At 31.2% G+C, this 12,960-nt stretch overlaps 1 protein-coding gene across 9 annotated transcripts in view; it reads left to right on the forward strand.

Moving 5' to 3' along the window:
- The window catches only part of NOVA1 (NOVA alternative splicing regulator 1), a 138,911-nt gene that overhangs the window by 42,829 nt on the left and 83,122 nt on the right, over positions 1 to 12,960 (forward strand). For 5 of the 9 annotated variants that reach the window (XM_036217887.1, XM_036217892.1, XM_036217890.1 and 2 more), the window contains one exon: positions 2,650 to 2,751. The exons of the other annotated variants lie outside the window; for them this stretch is intronic. The gene's annotated coding sequence lies outside the window, so the exon portion shown is untranslated. The remainder of the gene's footprint in view (positions 1 to 2,649; positions 2,752 to 12,960) is intronic. 9 annotated transcript variants of the gene reach the window in all.

The following is a 12,960-nucleotide window of genomic DNA, read 5'->3' on the forward strand; positions in this document are numbered from 1 at the left end:
CTACCTGTTGGGTCACTTCTTAGTGACCTCTAGATGTCCTCTGTTTTCCACTCATATCCTTTTTATTGCAGTACTCTGAATGCTTAACTATGCTTTTCTTTTACTTCTGTTCCTTCACTTAAAGCCTATTCCCTTTGTTTTTGCTGCTATATGTTTTATTAGTGTGTAAATCCATACAGTATAGTTCCTATAATGAGAAGATGCTACAAAATGTTCTTTACATTTGAAATGTTTGGGAACCAACTATTAGTTGCATCGTTTGTTATTATTTCAAAAATATTATTGGATCTTCTATTTCTTCACTGAGTATCCTTTTATATATGGTAAGATTTCATTTGTCACTTTTGATAAGTATTTAAAAGTTAACCACAATCTTGAAGAGCACCATCAACACTATTTTGTGATATGGTTTATAATATTGTGAATTCATTTTAAAGGTAAGGCTCGGCTACATATTTTAACTCAAGGGTTGTTTTTAAAGGGCATGTGTGCATGAATGTTTATTGTGTCGTTTACCTTCAGAGAACTAACTTCAAAGGAGCAGGGAAAATGATTTATGAAAGTAAAAGCGTTACTTGTATAACCTTTTCAGAAAATGTGATTCCTTGATAGATTCTTCAGATTTATATGTTTAGTTTGTATGGTATTGTGTGGATGACAGGAGAGACTAATAAAGGTAATAAAATTATTTATATAAATAATTGAAACTAAATGTTTTACTTACCCAAACATTTTCCAAGTAAGTGCAGTGTCATAGAATAGGCCAGTGAGCTTTTTGGGAAATGTAGACTCTATAGAGTATGTAGCAGTGTTTCAGAACTTATATTTAGCATTTTTGCACCTAAAATAATGCAGAAATATATAGCTTTTGATATTGGTCTCTTTGAGAAGGCACAACTAAATGAATGTAGAAGACATAGCTAAATAAAAATAATACTATGAGGTTATAGAGCAGTAACCAAAGATGGGACCCTATTAAGGAAGTTTTGTTTGAGATAGCTCTTTTGAATAATTATTACTATTACTGGTAATAGTAGGTCAATAATTGTACCATGTGCTTTATGTGAGTTATTTCATTTAGTTGTTGGAACATCCTTGTGTCTATTAACTCATTTTACATAAGAAGAAACAGCTCAGAGTTAGCCATTTAATAAATACTGCTCCTCATTCAATTGGGTGTCTTCACATTGCTTATCAGTAATTCCTTCAATATTTGGGGGAAGTCAAGAACCTTTTGACACCCTGGCAAAAGCTTATGACCTATTTTCCATAGAAAAAGGTACTTTTGAACCCATATACTATGTCTTTACTTTCATATGCAATTTTGCAGAATTCCTAGGTTCCCTAAATCTCATACATTGACCCCAGACTGAGAATCCCTGATATCTGTGTCTTCTTTTAATAAAGAGACTGGGGGGCTCTGTACTTTTTTTTCCTCCTATTACCTCTTTTCACTTAAAGGAAATATTTATTTACACTATGTCTTATTCTAGAAGGAGTTTAAGAAAGCTGAAAAGAAATGTTCAGCTATCTCTGACTCCATTGAGTATATGCCAGAATAAATAAAGTCTTATGGCAAGTGAGATTCAGAAAAGTTTTATGTATGGGACACTTTTTATTGACAGATTTGCTGGATTTTGCTTCAAAGCACCCTCAATCTGTGTCAGGAAACTAAATGTGCTATTTTGAAATAATGTAAACAGTTACCTCTTTAAGATTGTGTAAACATAGTAGCTATTCCTAGAGGTAGGTTAGAAAAATAGTCTAGTGATTCAGTGATATATCTCAGCAAAGAATATTCTAATTTTATTTTCTGATTTCATTAAAGACCAATAGAAATGGTGGTAGTGGTGCAATGAAAGTAGGATTTTGTAATAATTTTCTGTATTAATGAACTAAAGCTATCATTCATTCAGTTAACTCATTTATAGGGGTGAAGGATGAGGACTATTCAGATTCTAACTCATCGTGACTTTGCAGAAAAGTTGTTATTTTATAATCCAATCACTATTAAAGCTCCATATGAAAAATAATATAACCATTGCTAGTGTTGAGGACTTGTTATTTCATAAAATTCTTTTTTTTTCATATAAAGTAATTTAGAATTTCAGAATGGTTTTTCTTACATTTTTAAAAAATATTTTAATGTTTCCTGCGCTTCAATTCTGATACCTCACCAATTTTGTCCCCCCCCCCTTTGAATTGTCATCTAAAACAAAAGCATTAAATCAGCTGAAAAGAGTGAAGAATCTTACTGTATACATTTGCCTGGTTTTAGGTAAATTACTATAGAAATAATGCTATAAGTCAATATATAATGTTTGGATTTAGTTTTTTAACACAGATGTTTTAACGTTGATTTATAGTTATGTTGTGACTTGAATAACTGTTTCTATTTTTTTCTTTCGATCATTCTTAATTTTTTAAATGAATGGTAGCTCATCTGTGTAGGGCTCTTGTGACTAAATGATGTATTCTGTTTTGCTGTGGCACAGTTTTCAGACAGCCACTTTTGTTGTTAAATATTTTCATTTTCTATAGTACTTTTCATCCCTGTATATATGTACAGGAATCACTTCACCCACCACCGAATTGCAGCCACTTCTGAGGTGGAACGCAGCAACTGTTTAACAGCGCACTTTCCCCTAGGTGCTGACAGCTGCAGAAGAAATTGTACATGGTCCTGTACAGAAGGTATTTCTCCACTGTGCCATCTGCAGAGTGAAACTGACTAGGAGTACTACATAGACTGTAAGTTTCTTGTGTACCCGCTCTAGACTGGAAAACCCAATATGAGAATAACCGATAACTGGGAAGCATCATTTAAAAATGTATTGAGGTCAGTTAAACTTAGTGCTGCTCTAAATTTTATTTTAAGGTCCTCTAATTTGTGATTGGTACAGAATTGAGTAACAAACAAAGGGTCGCACTCCTTGGAAATTATTATTTTCTAAAAGCAAATGAAATTAAAATGCTTTTATACATACTTTTAATGAAACTTAAAATAATTTATTTTGTTTTTAAATATTTTTAAATAACCAAACCAATATATAAGATTTTAGAGCTGTGTTCTTAAAAGTAGCAAATAAACATGATATAATATGAATATCCTAATTAGCTTTGCTTGCAGTGTTTTATACCTTAGTCTTAATACTTTCATTCTTTTGGTGAAATTTTTGCAACAAAGCCAGTTTATGATGAACCTAGTTTTCATTCTTTATTTTAGAAACATTGAGTTTGAATTTTTCTTTTGACATATTGAAACAAAGTTTGGGAGAGAAAAAACAGTAAATAATTGAACTTTTACTTACTGTATTTTAGTCTCTCTCCCCCATTCAATTATTTAATGATTTTCTTTTTTCTTTTGTAAAGACAATTTTTCAAGAGTGCTATCTTTAGTTACAGTTTGGCATATTTGTGCCTTATAGAATAGGGAAATAAGATTAGAAACTGTTGTGTCTATTATTAAGCAATATATGATATGGATTGGTATATCGTTTTGCTTTTTTAGTCAATAGTATGATGTACTAGTTACCAGTTATTTTTTAAATTATATTTTGTGTGTCTATAGACATTTCTGTGACAAGAAATTAGGGTCCTATTAGTGTTCATGAAGTTTTAGTCATATGAAATACAGTGTCTTTTTTTTAGCTAGTCTAAATTGTGTGTCATAAGTTAAGTGATATTTCGTGTATATCTCTATACCTATAGATTCTCAATGAAAGTAGATAAAAGTCTCTCTGGGGCCACAGTTTACATACTTGTAAAATGAGGTGGGTGGAAGAAATATTTTCTAGAGACCCTTTTTTTAAGTCTTTTCTGTTCAACTTGGGTAGAATTTTGTGTATTTGGAATTGTACCTTACATTATGTAACCAATGTTTTGGTGCAAGTGATTTTGTTCTAGTTAGAATATTACTTGTAGTAATTAAATGCTGAGTGATGATGGTATTTCAGAGTCAAAAGAAGAGGCCTGATTTCCTACAGCTGTCTCTAATTTGGTATTAGAGTTACCCCCGTTGTTTTGAAATATATATATATTGGGGAAATAAATACAGTACAATTCTCAATATCCTATTCAACATGGAAGCATCAGGTAAATTAGAAAAACCTAGACTTTATTTACATTCAGAGTCAAATGTAGTTAAATGTTAGCAAAAAACTTTTTAATGATATTTCCCTCATTCAATAGTCAAAGCACTAAAGTAAACATTACTATTTTAAAGAATATAGTTTAGGCATAATATTAAATACTTGTGTATCTCTATCAAGAGGGTATTTTATCAATATATGACATATTTAATTTGCTATAATTGGTTCTTTTGCATTTTCTGCAAACAGTGTAATTGTAAGTATTGCCAAATCCCATTCATCTTATTAACCAAAGTAATCATATTTGACAGAATAGACCATATGATTTACATAATATTTTAATATTTTGGTGAAAAGGTACAAACTATACCAATTGTACGTATCTGAGTATATATTTTTCAATTATACAAGATATTTAATTGTTACATATTAGATCTATGGATGTTGTGAATTTAACAACTTATTAGATTACATTTTCAAACACATAAATATTATACTTTGATATATTCCTAGTGTATATTATTCAGAAAAAAGGAATTGGGAACTAATTTTTATTGAATATACTTGTATATTATTTGAATTTAATGAATATGTATTATTTGTATAATAAAAATAAAGGAAAATATTGGGTATTAGTTAAATTATATATTTGGAACATTGTTTTATTTAGAAATTATCTTCATTGCATAAAGTATATTATAGAAACCTAATATCTCTGTTTGATTGTTTTCCAAGAGAGAGCTTTTTATCTTATTCTGAAGGACCAGAATTATGGTTGGGCTTATTATTTAATTTATATTCACTTATAATTTTGGAATTCAGAAATAAATGCTAGACCAAGAGTAATTAAATTTTAATGAAACCTTTATTTTTCATGCTCCCCATTATAATTTTCTATTCGAAGTAGAAAAAAATAAGCAAATGCATAGATGATTATATGAATTTTAAATACTTAATGATATGGACTTAGACCTCTACAATAATCTGACAACTTCTAGCTTTCAGTTAGAGTTTTAAAAAGAAATATTAGCATCAGCTAAAGAAATAGTGAAATTGATGAGACAATAAAAAAAGATATAAAGAAGTATATTTTGAGTGTAGATTTTATATAATTTAAAAGGAGATGATTTTGCAGTTTAACATTAGGTGAACAAATCTTTTTATACTAAATGGTTTATATTTGAGTTACTTCATGTAAACGAATATTTAAACCATTTTCTATCCAAAATATAATTTACATTCATAGAACAATATGTGCAGTTTGAATTTATGTATTTTTAGAAATAAACATGAGAAAGCTTCCCCCCCCCAAAAAATAACCTCAGGCAGATACATGGAGATAAAATATTCATGTGATTAATTCAATCATTTCTAATTTTATTTTATGTATCAATCAAATTCTGCCTATTTTTATGAATTCTGCAGATATTTCTCAGTACAAATTGAATTAGTTTAAAATTTTAAATGTGTAAGTTTTCGTAAAGAACTTTGGATGCCACAAATCATTTTTATCTTTAATACTGAATTAACATGAGTTATTACTTTAAGATTTTTCTTTAACTCTCCAATTTCTGCGTGTTGTGGGTAAAGCGTGTGTGTGTGTGTGTGTGTGTGTGTGTGTGTGTATCATCATCCTAATCTGTTTTCTGATCTGAAGTCCTGACTGCTACTTGGTAGCTATTTAATCAAGTGTAAATTGTTTAACAACTTTAAGGGCTTTTCTTTATCTGTTAATTGAGAAATATTACACCTACCTCACAGGGTTGTTGTGAGGAAAAAATATATATATATATAAATATATGTGAAAAAGTGCTTACCATATACCAGCTATGCTAGTATATGACCAATGGATGTTACTTAAACCTTCCAGTGGCTCCCATTGTCCTTATGATAAAATCCAAATTTCCGGTCTAGGCATGTGATCTGGTACCTCTTTTATGTCCTCAACTTCATTTCTTTCCTTGGAAATGGCATGTATTGATTGATTGATTGATTGATTGATAGATAACTAAACTTTTTGCAGTTCCCAGAGTATGTCATGCTTTCTTTGGGCCTTTGCCTGAAACATTCTTTCCAACCACTCACATATCCCTTTATCCCTAGGCTATTATCCTCTGTATGACTCAGCCTCATCCTTCAGGTCTCTCTCTAGATTTCTTCTTATCTAAGAAGTTTCCTATACCTTCCACATCCCTTATACTTTTGTTAGATGACCCTTCTGTATGTTCCTGCAGGGTTTGCTTATTCCTGTTCTAGCAGTTTGCACATATAATATAACTGCCTTTGCACTAGTCAGGTTTTCCTGTAAAGGGTAGAGTCTGCCTTTAACTTCTTTTCCTCAGTACTTAACAGAGTTTCTGCAACTCGGGATGTGAATGAACACTTTATATGTTTGAAATAAATTCAAATGTATTATATGATTAGTACTCTTTAAAAAACAACTAATTCTTCTATATATATGGAACAGATTTCAAACTCAATAATCATGTCAAAGTTATGGTCTTAAAATTAGACTACTTTGCCTGCCATTTACTACTCTTAATGGGTTGATTAAGAGATGAATTCACTGCAGTCAAGCAGCAAGTTACTTTTTTCTTTCCTGTCACTCACACCTGAAATCCCACTCTGAATATGATTTTCTGCCCCTTGGTAAATACTATTCAAGTGTCTTTATGTCTTCTGGATTCTTTCTTCTGCTTTTCTTGGTTTATCAAAGGCTGCCAGTGTCTTGGGGATTCAGTTGATACTAGATACAGTTGATACTTCCTTTGTTTGTCTTTTGACCGCCCTCCTTAGTCTATGACTTTCTGGTCTACCTCCATCCTCTTTCTTCTGGGATTATTCTTGTTCCTATATAGTCCTTTGGGTAGAGTTCTTTTAAAAATGCCTCAGTGCCAGTTCCTTTTCTAGGGGTCCTTATCTTTCCCATGGGAAAATATAATTGTTTACTCCACAAACTCTGGAATGAAACTCTTGGCCATTTCTAACGTAGTAACCCAGACTGAGGTCCTCTTGCCTTTAGATATTTTTTTTACTTAAATGCAGTTCCTGTACCATTTGTTAAGTGACCTGTATTCAAAAGGATATGGGCCAAACTCTGAATCACTGTTCTGTTTCTTCCTCAAGCAATCTATAAGCTTCTCTCCTCCAATATGTGCTTATATTTTTTGATGTGAGTGATAGACTAAAGGATATCTGAGCAGTTTTGGAGCAGAGTCTCTCCAGATGCTTCATAGATGACCTTGTCACCTCAGTTCTAGTACTCGGAACCTATCATTCTCAGCATTGGGCCCTTAGCTAAAACTGAGAAAACAGGAAAATTCCTATTTTATTATCCTATTATACCACTTGCACTGAGACCATAATGGGAAGCTTACATTTCTATGAATTTCTATGAACGTTCATTCATCCATTTCTACTTTTCATGCCTTGTCTTAGGCTATTCTGTGAGTTTGTGATGTCCTTTGTATCTTTTTCTTCTAGTGGAATCCTACCCAATCTTTGATGTTCAATTTAGGTGAAGTCTTCATTGGTCTTAGCAGTTAGAATAAATATTTCTCTTTACTGTGTTCTGTGTTCTAATATTTTGCATAAAGCGTTATTGTATAACCTATAAATATGTTTGTCTCCCTGACTAGATTGTGAGCATTTTTGAGACAGCCATTGACTTACTTATTGGTGAACCTCTACTGCCTACTCTCTTTTATATGTTCAGTACGTTACTTGTTAAATTAATGAATCTCTTCTAAACACAGATTAAAGTTTAAAGAATTATTGTTGAGTAATTAATACTTCTATTTTTATTTCCATTCTTATTCCCAAAAAAATTGAGGATGCAAGAAATAGTTTTTATGTTGCCGATATTTATTTGTTTGTTTGTTTGTTTCTTTGTTTGTTTAGCTCAGTGGTATTGCTCTTCATCCATTCTTAGGCAAGTTCATTTTTGGCGTTAGTTCTGTTTTGGTGCAGTTGATTTTCTTTCAGTTCCTCTGCATCTCATTATTTTTCTTCTTTATTACACTTGATGGAATCAACTATGATAAATAAGAGCAATGAGGTATTCCAAGCATGGTCATGTTGAAAGTAAAAAATGATAATAAAGTAAAAATTTTTTTAAATCAATATATTTCTATGATAGGATATTTTTTCTTTTCAACGTTCTTCATTGTTTTAGATCGTATCATTAAATTTGGTCAGAAGTGGTTAAAAAACAAGCTAATAGTTACCAAAAACATTGGTTAAGAGAATACTATTCCTAGAATAGAAAATTAAATTTCTTAATTTGTAGCTGTAGTTGTTGGAAGTAAAGTGCTATTTCAATCAGACTTTATTCTGTTGGTTTTTTGAATGATGACTAAATAAATTGGCTTAAATAATTTGGAGTGTAGCATTGAGTATCTGCCATTCCTCAACAGAATAATTTAATGCAGTCTTTATTACTGAAATTTAGCCAAAAGTAGGATTCTTTAATATAAATGGTCAGGCAAATATATGATGATTAGATAATTAAGAAATCAATTGAGAAATTTATTTTATGTTTAAAGCATTTTTTTCCTGAAAAATTCCAAATGAGTACAGATAGTACTTTAAGAATGTAAAATAGAAAAATATTTTCTCTTCAAATCAGTTCATTAATTTTTGAGAGAAGATAAATCAATTTGCAATAAAATATCCTAGTAAAATATTAATTTTCCACTTTGCTTTTAACTGTGGACTATCTCATATAAAATTTAAAAGAAAAATTTTACCTTATTTACTAACTTTCACCAAAATATAATTTGTGACATTTTAATATTTCGTTTATGATAATTTTATTCATTAATGCTTACTGGCTTAGGAGTCTTGGTTAATGAAAATGCTAGGTGAAATGCTAAATATGGTAGATCTCAGGGTAAGTTGAATTTCAAACAGTATAGTTGCCAGGAATTATAATATACGTGATTACTTGTATGTAGTTATATTTCTTATCCCAATAGACTTTAGTTTTGTATTTTTATAAGAAGGCACAAACTGTAAAATATGGCCAGATGGTTCTCAGTTTCAGGTGTTAAGAAACACTGTTTATTCCTGTTAGTTTACCCACTTCCCCAACCATAATAGTAATTTAAACATTCTATTTACCTTACAAAATTAGTAAAGTTAATTATTCTTGTATTTTTTACATGAAGTTGAATTTTCCTATACAATGGAAGTTTAATATTAGGAGGCACAAAATTCTGTTTTTCTAAGTTCTTGGGAAAACAAATCCAGGAGAATTTTTATGAAGCATCTAGTATGTATACCCAGCAGTTATCACATAGGAAAAGCAATGGTTAAAAATATAGTTTTTCAGACTATACCATATGAAACATAATTTTTTAAAAAGTATTTGTTATTCTATTTTTCCCTTTTAAATGACTACTTTTCAATTGTGATATAGGACTTTTATTTAGAAACCTTTTTTTAGTGGGTCAAATACAATATTAAAAACTAAATAGTAATGAATTCTAAACTTCATCAGAAACATAGTTTTTTATTTTATGCTTAATCTCAGATAATGCTACTATGCAAAATGTTATTCAAATTATGGGTGTAAGTGCAAAAAGTAAAGAAATTGGCTGTTAATTCGTATTTTTTATTATGCATCTCTTTGAAATTCTAACTTCACATTTTCTCACTGTGCTGCAGGATATGACAGATTTAGTATGTCTGAAATCAAACCACATCTTTAGTCTTCTATTCTCATTCTGCCTCCCAACCGCACTCATTGTTGCTGAGGGTTCACCATGTACCTTGTCTTGCAAGCTCAAAATAATATCACTCTCTCTCTCTTTTCCCCTCCTTTTTGAATTGAATATCATTCTGTTTGTTTCCAGTTCTTAATTATTTTGCTTTCGAGTTATGTCTTGATCAGTATGCTTCATTCTATATCCATTCATAATACTCCAGTTCATTACTTATCATTTGCCAAGATTTGTTTATATTACATTTTCCTTGAGGGTGGGAACCACAGATTATTCACCTTAGTGCTTTCCATGTAAAATATTCTCAGTGAATCCTTACTTACAAATTCTTCAACCCAACTACTAGTCCAGTCCCACTGAGGATCCAGTCTTTCCTAGTAAGAGGATACAGTGGCCACCTAAGAGGATCTGCTGCAGAGTATTTTAGTGCTTCCTGTGCTGGAAGTTTATAGGTACCTTGTTTTTCCCCTTTGCCTCTTCTTGTTATAGTCTTTGAAGATAATCACTGGTTTCTGAAAAATTTTATTTTGAAGGTGCTGTCATTTCAGATCAGATTAAATTTGAATATGTGCTCAGTATGATTTTTTTAGTGTTTTAAAAATTATTTGAATGAATGTTAGTGATTTACAGAAATAAGTTGAACTTTTAAATGTGTTCTCTTAAAAGTATTATTTTCAGTCCATAATTCTGAATAATTAGATTAGTATAATCCTATTTTTTCTCACACCTCTTTCTTTTAGTATATTTTTATATTTGTCTGTCATCTATGCACATGTACACATATATACATAAGAGCTCTTGTAATTCACTTTTTAAAAATGTCTTAATTATTTCTTTGAAAATGATAAATTTTTAAGTCAATTTATTATGACTTATATAAAAATAAAATTTGAAGCATATATGTTTTATTATCTGTTTTCCAGATATGTCTATATTTATGTTAATGTTAGGTTACATTGCTTTTATACCTTCCATATTATATATCTATTCATAGTTTGTGTGTCACTTAGTAAAATTAATATAATTAACATTCTGTTATTTGTGAATATTTTATTCTTATTCTTTGTTCATTCATTCACTCATTCATTCATTTAATAAATGTTTATTTAGTCATAGTAAGTGCTAGGCAGTGTCCTACATGCTAGAAATACAGAAAGTCTACTCACTTGGAGCTTATATTCTTGCTAAGTGAAGAGGAAGATATAAATACATAACACTAAATAGATACATAAATTTAGATAGGCATAAATACCATGAAGGAAATAAGTGCATGTGATGAAAAGTGTTGAGTGGGAGTATACTTTAGCTAGGATAGCAAGAGGAAACATCTTCAAGAAGTGAAATTTAAGTTGAGTTCTAAATTATGAGAAGGAAAACCATATTCCAGGCATTAGGAATAGCAAAGACAAAGGCTTGGATTTGAATGAGTTTGGCATGTTCAAAGAAAAGAAAGAAATGTTGTGTGTGTTGAACATTATTAGGTGGAGAGAGTGTGTGGCAGGAGGTGAGGCCTTTTAAATAATAGCTGGTCCAGATCAGGTGGACCGCAGTAAGAAGTTAGAATTTCTATTATAGTTACAATGTTACAACATTGGGCACTCAAATGTCCTGATGATTAACACTGAGGAAATCGTTCTTCCTGCTGTGTGGTAGATGAACTGAGGGAAAGGGTTGAGGGCTTAAGAGAAAGTACTTAGTAGGAAGTTATTGTAGTGGTCTCAGAAATTATGATGACTTAGAGCTTTTGCTGTAGAAATCATGAGAAATAGAATACTTTGGAGTAGCACTGGTAGAATTTGTGACTGGGTTACAAATAGTGTAATCAACAGTATTAGACATAATTAAACATTAAATATTCTTTGAAGATATAATTTAGTGGACATAAGTTTTTCCATGGTAAAAATATACCATAATTTATTTAAATGACACCTCTATTTTTGATTTCGTTTTTTTTCCTCATTTTTTTTGCTAGTATAAAGAAGTCTTTTGCCATTTTCTCACCTCACTGCCATTGCATATAATTAATGTAGTTAAAAAACTATATCTTGCTATTTTAATTTGCTTATCTTTGATTACTTGCTGAGTTGAAATTTTAATGTGTGCATTGATTGACCAGTTGTATTTTCTCCATTGTGAATTGTGTCTAGCCTTGTTCTTGGGAGGGATGTTGATATTTTCTTTATTGTTTTAAAGGGCCATTTTAACTTTCTATGATTTTTAAAACCCATTTGGCCTTGAGATTTTTAATTATACCTTGTGTCAGTCTCACCCCTGTTCATTATGCTCTAGACATTCAAGAGGCTTCTCAAGCAAGCCACCCTTTGTGTAGTCTCATGGCCTTTTGTTCTTCTGATTATCCATTTTCTGCATTCTTCTTTCTCCAATCCCACATGGTTTGACTATGTCTCATTCATGCTTCAGCTCAGATATCTCTTTAGAGCAGCTGTTCCCAAATTCCTTACATAGCATCCCTTCTCACCCCTTTCACATTCTGTCACATAGTTGCCTCTGTTTCGTGTCACCCCACTAACTCCACCAGTGTTCCATGGTCTTCAGCCATAGTTGCGCTCTTAAATTTTTTTCATTAATATAATTAACTGACAATTATAGTTTATAGTTTATTAGTTTATGGTGGTCACTATAACAATTTCCACAAATTTTGTGTCTTAACACAAATTTATTCTCTTAACAGTCTGGAAGCCAGAGGTCCACTTTTACTGTGCTAAAAGTTTAGGTGTAGAGAGAGTGGGATCCTTTTGGAGGCTGTAAGGGATAATCCCTTTCCTTGCCTTTTCTAGTTTCTGGAGACTGCCAGTTTTCCTTGCCTTGGGATCCTCTTCTTGAATCACTCCAACCTCTTGCTTCTATCATCAGACCTGCGGCCTCCTTTGACATACTTATTTCTTTCTTATGAGGACCCTTTGATTATATCTAGGACCCACGTGGATAATCTAGGCTAATCTTCCTATCTTGGGTTTTTTAATTTAATCACAACTACAAGTCCCCTTTGCCATAAGGGGACATTTACAGATTCTAGGGATTAGGATGTGAATGTTCTTTGAGAGGCCATTATTCAGCCTACCATATATAGGAACATTATTAATTTTTATACCATTTTACTTTTGTCTTTTATTGAACTTTTAATT

The sequence above is a fragment of the Rousettus aegyptiacus genome, unplaced genomic scaffold, assembly GCF_014176215.1.
Source record: "Rousettus aegyptiacus isolate mRouAeg1 unplaced genomic scaffold, mRouAeg1.p scaffold_m13_p_3, whole genome shotgun sequence".
Lineage (NCBI taxonomy): Eukaryota > Metazoa > Chordata > Mammalia > Chiroptera > Pteropodidae > Rousettus > Rousettus aegyptiacus.